The following is a 7,878-nucleotide window of genomic DNA, read 5'->3' on the forward strand; positions in this document are numbered from 1 at the left end:
CCTGGACTCACATTAGCACTTTGACCTTTATTATAATAAGCTGGATGGGTTGTACAAGATGTGCAAGCAGCACAAACTGAATGTCTGTAACATTAATTTGCAAGCAGTTCTGATCAAAACAACACTGAAGGAGGGATTGAAGTATCTTTTGTCTTGGCCCAGTAAGCGATCACTTAAAAACCACCTAGTACATCCAGCTACCAAGAAAACTCTAGAAACCACATAGAAATGCCCTAGCAAACACCCAGAACACCTTAATAACTACATAACGTTAAAAATGACTAAACACCTACCAATTGTAAAGTGATGCCCTGGCAACCACATAACATGTTAAAAAAAACATTCAGAATCCCTTACAACTGCATATCAACATCCTAGCAATCAACCAGAACACCCTAGCATGCACACACAAAATGTCCTGACAACCACCCAGAACGTCTGCAACAACACAACAACATGCTAAAAATTACTTATAACAGCCACATAGCAACGCCCTAGCAACCAACCAGAACACCTTTACAACCTAGTAGATATATGTTAAATGACTCAGAATATCTAGCAACTGCAGAGCGATGCCCTGGGAACCGGCTAGCAACACCCTTACAACCACATGGTGGCACTCTAACAACCACCTAGAAACCACATACCAATGTCCTGGAAACCACCTATAATACCAAAAAATCAGTGAGCAGTGAGTTTTAAAGAGGCAAACAATAATACAATACCCTAGCAATCACCTAGCAGTGCCCTAGCAACTACCCATAACTACTAAGCAACTACACAGCAACATGCTACCAATAACTCAGAACAACTAGCAGCTGAATAATGAAAACTTGGCAACCACCCAGAACACCTTGTAAACCACATTACAGCATGTGAAAAACAACTCAATACACCTAGCAACCATGTAGCAACACCCTGTCAATGGCCCACTACCCGCTAACAACCAACTAGCAATGAGCTACCAACTTCCAGAACACCCTAGAAACCATATAGCAACACCATAGCAACCACCCAGTACACCATAACCACATAAAAAAGTGTTAAAATAACTCAGAAAATCTTGTAACTGCATAGAGATGCCTTGGCAATCACCTAGCAACAACACAGCAACACCCTACCAACCACCTCAAACACAATAACCACATAGCAGCTGCATGTCAAAAACAACTCAATACACATAGCAACAGTGTAGAAGTGCCCTGGCAACCCCTCACAACCCCCTAGCAACCACCTAGAAATGCCCTAGCAGCTTCCAGAACACCCTAAAAACCATATAGTGACGTCCTAGCAACCACCCAGCATACTTTAAACGCATAAATGGGAAAAAAAATAACTAGTAACTCCATAGTGATGCCCTGGCAACCACCTAGCAACTACCAAGCAAGCACACAGCAACACCCTAACAACCATCCAGAACACCTAGCAACCACATAGCATGGTTTTGTAGACACAAACATCATGGCAGTGAGTTTTGTCCAGGCAAACAATACTACAATACCCAAGGAAACATTTGGAACACCATAGTAACCACATAGCAACTTGATAAAACTACCCAGGATACCTAGCAAATGGTATAGTGATGCCCCGGCAACCAACCACAACACCCTAACAACATGGCGGTAAATTTTGCATAGGCAGACAGTACTCTAATACTTGTCACAACACAATGAAATGGACTAATTTATGAATTCCTCAGTGTGTTTCAGATCACACAGAAACATAATCATGTAAAAGGGTGTAAATGGGCACTAAGGAAATGGTGCTTTTAACTACCTTCAGCAAACGCTTGTCACTCTTCAGGCACCTGGCAACCGCAGAGCTCCAGCAGAATTGATTCATCCAAAGAGAATCCAGGTGTTAATTAATGGCGGCCGGGCAGAAGGAGCCAGATAGCAAGCAACAGGATCATGACGAGGCGGCCAGCTGACATTTGCCATGTCTCTTAGCAACACCATATTACTTCTGTGATAGGTCTGCTGCGCATGTTACTCACACAGTGACAAGTGTTCATTCCATCATAAACAGCCAGGGCTTTTTTTTTTACTCAAAATGGACTCTATTTAATTTTTTAATACATGTTTCGGGTCTTATTTTGCACAATTTATTAGTGTATGTTATTCCAAAAAATAATAATAAATGTCTGTCTTCATAATCCTTTTCAAAATGTAATAACTTGGTCTGCCTCTCAAATTACTTTCCTTTTTGGCTGATTTCAGTGTGCCTATCATTAAACCCTTCCTATCCACCACCTGGCTCCCAATGAGGTCATATAGGAGTTTCCACAATAATAAAAAAAACTTTTTGAAACACAAGAGCAAAGTTCTCACAAATGTACTCTTTGCATTAATGTTGGTTTTATATATGGTTTTGAAAAGCTTTCATACTATTTTCAAGAAAAGTTTCAAATAATTGATCGAAAAAATGTAACGTGGTGTGACCATCAAAAAGTAAAACCATATTTTTCTGAACACCTTGAATAGATAGATGTCAGTGTGCATGTTAAGTTTTTTTATTTGTACAAAAGTGAACATAGTTTTAAATTAAAAAATATTAGAAATGATTAATGCATTAAAGGAATAGTTCATGCAAAAATGACAATTTGCTAAAAGTTTACTTGTGCTCAGCTCATCAGAGATGTAGATGAGTTTGTTTCTTCATCAGATTTGGAGAAATGTAGCACTACATCACTTGCTCACCAATGGATGCTCTACAGTGAATGGGTGCCGTCAGAATGAGAGACCAAACAGCTGATAAAAACATCACAATAATCCACACCACTCCAGTCCAGCAATAAAAGTCCTTTGAAGCAAAAAGCTGTGTGTTTGTAATAAATTCATTAATAATTCATTCATTACTTGTGGATTATTGTGATGTTTTTATCAGCTGTTTGGACTCTCATTCTGACGGCACCCATTCACTGCAGAGGATCTACAAACATCTGGGGTTAGGGGCTTGTTGGAGACTCTTACTCTAAGTATGAGCAAAGGTAATAGCGAGCAACCACCTTAACAAACACCACTAATGATAACATCTTGTAGCATTGTTCTGTTTTGGGCAATGTTGACCAGTTGTCCAGAGATTCAGCTGTTTATAATCACAGTACATTGTCGACAATATCAGCGCTTGATATCTGTACGAAGATCCAGCTCATTCATGTAGAGCATTTCATGTAACGTCGGCCTATTACTCATGACTGCAGGTCACATCTAATGGCTGCTAATGAAGACACTATTATGCCAAGTATTCATTAAAGAAATAGGACATGGTGTACTCACACGCTATAGGCCTTTTCACAGAATACACAGAAAAGAGCACATATTGCCCACCGCGTAACCATGTCAGTCATTAGTACTCCATTCTTAGACATGGGATCCGTTTCAAAACCTCTTTTATGGTGATGTCCACTGCCTACATATAAGCATCCCATTCAAAACAAAAAGTGGAAAGTTCAAAAATGAGCTAGGCTAAGCTAAGCAAAAAAAATCAATTGTTCAGAAAATTTTGCTAATTATTTTTGAGGTGTATTGTGGAATTGAATTAGTGCACTCGATCATGTTCACTATGGTTTCAGACACCACTACCAAAGGTTGTCCACTTAAAACTTGTAGTGCACTACCTACATATTGGGATATTTCGGACACAGGCTTTTACATGGCAATAGTAGCATTCACTGCCATTCACAAATCCTCTCCTGTGGCCTCACGGGATAGAAAAGTGTCCTTTAGATGCGCACTTCTCATCTTCCCAGAAGTAGTAGGTTATCTGAAGACTTCGGACTACTGTTTTTACATGCTGTTTTTTGCCTATATAGTATATATATATATATATATATATATATCTAAAGCAGCCATTGTGTGCACCACAGCTACTTTGTACCTTTTGCTATTGCCTGTGCACTTTTTATTGTAAGACATGGTGTAAGCAGACAAAAATAATACCATCGACGTAGTTATACACAATACAGCTCTGCTTACGATCTGTTTATTATTCACAGTGTAACACATCACGCTCTGGATGTGGTGCGGAGGATAAGTTTATATCACAGATCTAAATCAACATGTGAATCTTTCCTAATGACATTTTAAAGGGTTCAAATGCACTTTTGATGTCTCAGCCAGGTCCTAAACCAAACACCGATGCCATGTTTATCTGTGCTGAAACAGTGCCTCATGAAATTCACAAGCCGTGAGGGCAACAGGCATGGACACGTGGACCTGTGCGCACAACCTTTGTGAATCAAATTATAGACAGCCGACATGAGGTACTGGAGTCATAGATGTGCTTTATAGCTCATTTATAATAACCTGATCTAAGAAATCTTGAGATGTATTATGAGAATCCAAGCGCTGTTCAAGCCATCTGCAAGAGTAAATTGAATCTGCAGACACAACAAGCTATAGAGCATCTTCAGAGCAGAGCTACAAAAGGTCTTCTACACAAATCCATTAGACAGCCTCTAGGTCTGTAATGTTTTTTTCAAAAATTAAAAAATGCAATTCATGCATACAATGACACCTCTTCTACATTTTTTAAATTCTGAATTCAAAATGAATTTTCCAATTGTTGGGGTGGCATGACGTAAAAAGGATATCAGGATTATACATCTACGCTGTATATGACTGATATTAATGAAGAAAAGGGCACATTAAAATAATAAAATTATTGAAAAGAAAGTCTTATTAAGTAGTTGGACGTTGGATTTTAATTATTAGGGAAAAAAATACATGTGGGGAAAAACATAATAATTAGGTCATTTTAAAACATGCCATGTGCACTTTCCAAAAATGCAATGAAGGATATGAATTAATAATTAATTTTGATCATGTTCATAAACATCAGATTTTATGCATGTATGTACGTATGCAGACTGAAAAAAAATGAATTGGACTCGGCCTTGGTGAAAGACTTTGTGCAGTTTGTGTTGTTAAAACTGCCTTTCCATCCTTTCTGCATATCATTCAAAAAAAGCAGAAATTGAATCACAACTCCATCTGCTGGCTAAAGCTGTGTTTGTGTCGTGGAGCTTTTTATAGAAATTAGACTGTCACATTTCTGTATGAAACCTCATTGCTCCTTTAATAAAATAATATTAAGGTTTTACATTTATGAAATCCTGATTTCAGTAAAACCGATAACGTTTAAAATTGTGAGAAAGTCACACTGTGAGAAATATAGTCGCAATTGTGAGAAATAAAGTTAAATATAAGAAAGTCATATAATTTTGAGAAAATAAAAATATGAGACATCGAAACACTAGTGTAAGATTAAAAATTGCAATTGTTTATTTATTGTACATTTTGTATTGCATTTGGACTGTGTTGCATTTTAATTCTGCCTGTGTTTTAAAACTTATATGATTGTAAATGTTACATGTTTATTTGAACTACAAATTGTAGTGATCTCAGTGTTAGATATCCTCACACGGGGCACCGCTGAGTGTAGTGATTTTAGATCTAAGTAGCACCACAAGTGTAATGGCTTTGGGCTTAGTAATATTAATGTTTAGGTTGGTCACACTATTTTACGGGGCACCAGCCAGGAATTTCACCCTGACAGTAAAGAACAGTCATGGAAGATTGTTGAAAAAATACGAATGACATAAACTGGACGAAGTTGTAGTTTGACCAATCTGAAGGATTTTAGAGAATCGTTAACTTGTAGAGCCTCTTACTGTATTATCAACACAAGGAAGACACAATGTAATAAAAGGGTTTTTATTAACAAAATAATAGACAACAGTAACTAAAATCTACTGAATGGGTGCAATGAATGGATAAAGTGCAAAAGATTGATTGAGTTGGATGTTACTATGGACATTATCTTATGGAAAGATAAACTGAAGTTTCCTGAAAGTAATAAGGTAACCTTATTCTAGATCCAACAAATACATCGAGAGATTATTTGTTATTAACTGACATCAGTTATTTTAAAATCTAATGCAAATAAGATGATCATATACTGACAATACACAGTAATGCCAAGGGTCTCTGGGGAAGAGATTTGGAAAGACTGATAGTTACAGTGGGAAGAAAGGAGTTGGATCCATTTCACGAAGCACTTGTGAACGATGAACTCCTGAGCACTGAGAAGGTCCTTGGTCTGGAAACACGCAAACGGAGGAGCCTTGAAGGTGAAGGTTCTGAAGTCTGTACAGAAGATCTGGACAACCTGGAACACGCAGGAGAAGGATCACTGACGAGACGATTCTGAAGCACTAAGCTTATGGTCGTTGTTGCCGTTGCGGTTTCCAAACTCCTCAAGTTCGCTTCTTGCAGATCTTCCTTGTTTGTCCTTGGAACAATTTAGCCTAGCAGCTTAGCACTGACAGTAGACATGACTGCTTAGCACACTTCTTTGTCTTGAAGAGAACTTTCTTGAGAAGGAGGGATTTGCAAGTTGGCGCCTTTCAGTTCCTGCGTTTTGATTGGCCGGTCCTGTCAGAGGTGGTTATGGTATGGCCCCTCTCTGGCATGAGGTCTATTTTGCATTGCTCAAAGTCCATGTTTAGAACGACGTCTTTAAGGTTTTTCCTATGCATAATTTACTTTCCAAACCAATTCCAGATTATCCTACACATTGTGCTGAAGACCAATCTTCAATGGTTAATGCTGATCATTTACCCATGCATTCATATACACAGTATATACCTTAATGGGTAAAGGATGCCTACATTGTTGTATCACAAACAGCACTCATTAAGTATATACAGTTCTGTAAATGGATTTGAAGAAGGTTTAATCGATATTGTGTCCATTTTGTGTGAATGCGTGTGAAGATGTGTCCTTCCCTTGTAGCTTCACCCACAAGGCAAAACCAGTTTGGTCAGTCTGAGGTAGTCACTTTGGTCTCAAGAATGAAGGACTGTGATCAGTGAAAGGGCACATGTGTCACGGAGTGACTGAGACGTGAGACATGCAGATCCAAGTTCGAAGCTTTATTAACCAACATGGTCAGAAACAGGCAAGGGTCAGACAATGGCAACAGGTATATAGAGGGCAAGACACAAGAATATTCCTAGGGCTAGCGTGCGTCTACGATCGGCGAACAGAATCAACAGGGCGAGACTAGAGGGATAAATCCAGGTACAAGGCAAAGGTCCAGGCAGGGGCAAACAGTATCCGAATAGGGCAAGACGAGAGGGGGAATCCGAGATACACAGGCAAAGATCAGGACACGAAAAAACAGACAAGGCAAGACTAAGATAAGGCTATGAAAAACTAGACAGGCTCCTTAGAGTCGCTATCGCTTTGAGAGTGATAAACGCTATATAATACTCAGCAGTTTGAAAGGGATCAGAGTGAGTGTTATATAGTGAATGTGTGATTGGTTACAGCTGTGTGCAATCAGTGCTGTGTGCAATCAGTGCAATGGATGATGGGATATGTAGTCCGGGATGACATGCAACAGTTTGTGTAGTGCAAGAGTCAATATAATGGAAGGGTGACCTCTGGTGGTGAGTGAATTGAAGTTCATAGACCGGATTTGTGACAACATGGTGATTGGATCAGTCTTTGATCAATGGAATGCTTAAGTCCTGCCTTCCACAAATGATAAGCCTGAGGGAGAACAGAGCAGTTCCTTCCTGGGGGTTACTGTATTTTAATGTTAACACCCCCCTATCTCGACATGAGGTAGTGTTGTTTTATCTGACAGCAAAAGCATCCTTTGTTGTCCACAAAGCCTGATCTCATCCAAATGGCATGTATGACTACAGCTGGCCCCGTTCTGGTCTTATGCAAAACCAGACAAGTTTCAGCACTGGTTGCATACGTCAGCCTGAACAAAACCTTAACCAAGCCACTTTACACACCCTTGGCCCGCATGAAAAATGTCTCAACAATGACAGCATTCTGAACAAATATTTATTAATGTTTC

The sequence above is a fragment of the Sinocyclocheilus grahami genome, unplaced genomic scaffold, assembly GCF_001515645.1.
Source record: "Sinocyclocheilus grahami isolate Dianchi unplaced genomic scaffold, SAMN03320097.WGS_v1.1 scaffold1720.1, whole genome shotgun sequence".
Lineage (NCBI taxonomy): Eukaryota > Metazoa > Chordata > Actinopteri > Cypriniformes > Cyprinidae > Sinocyclocheilus > Sinocyclocheilus grahami.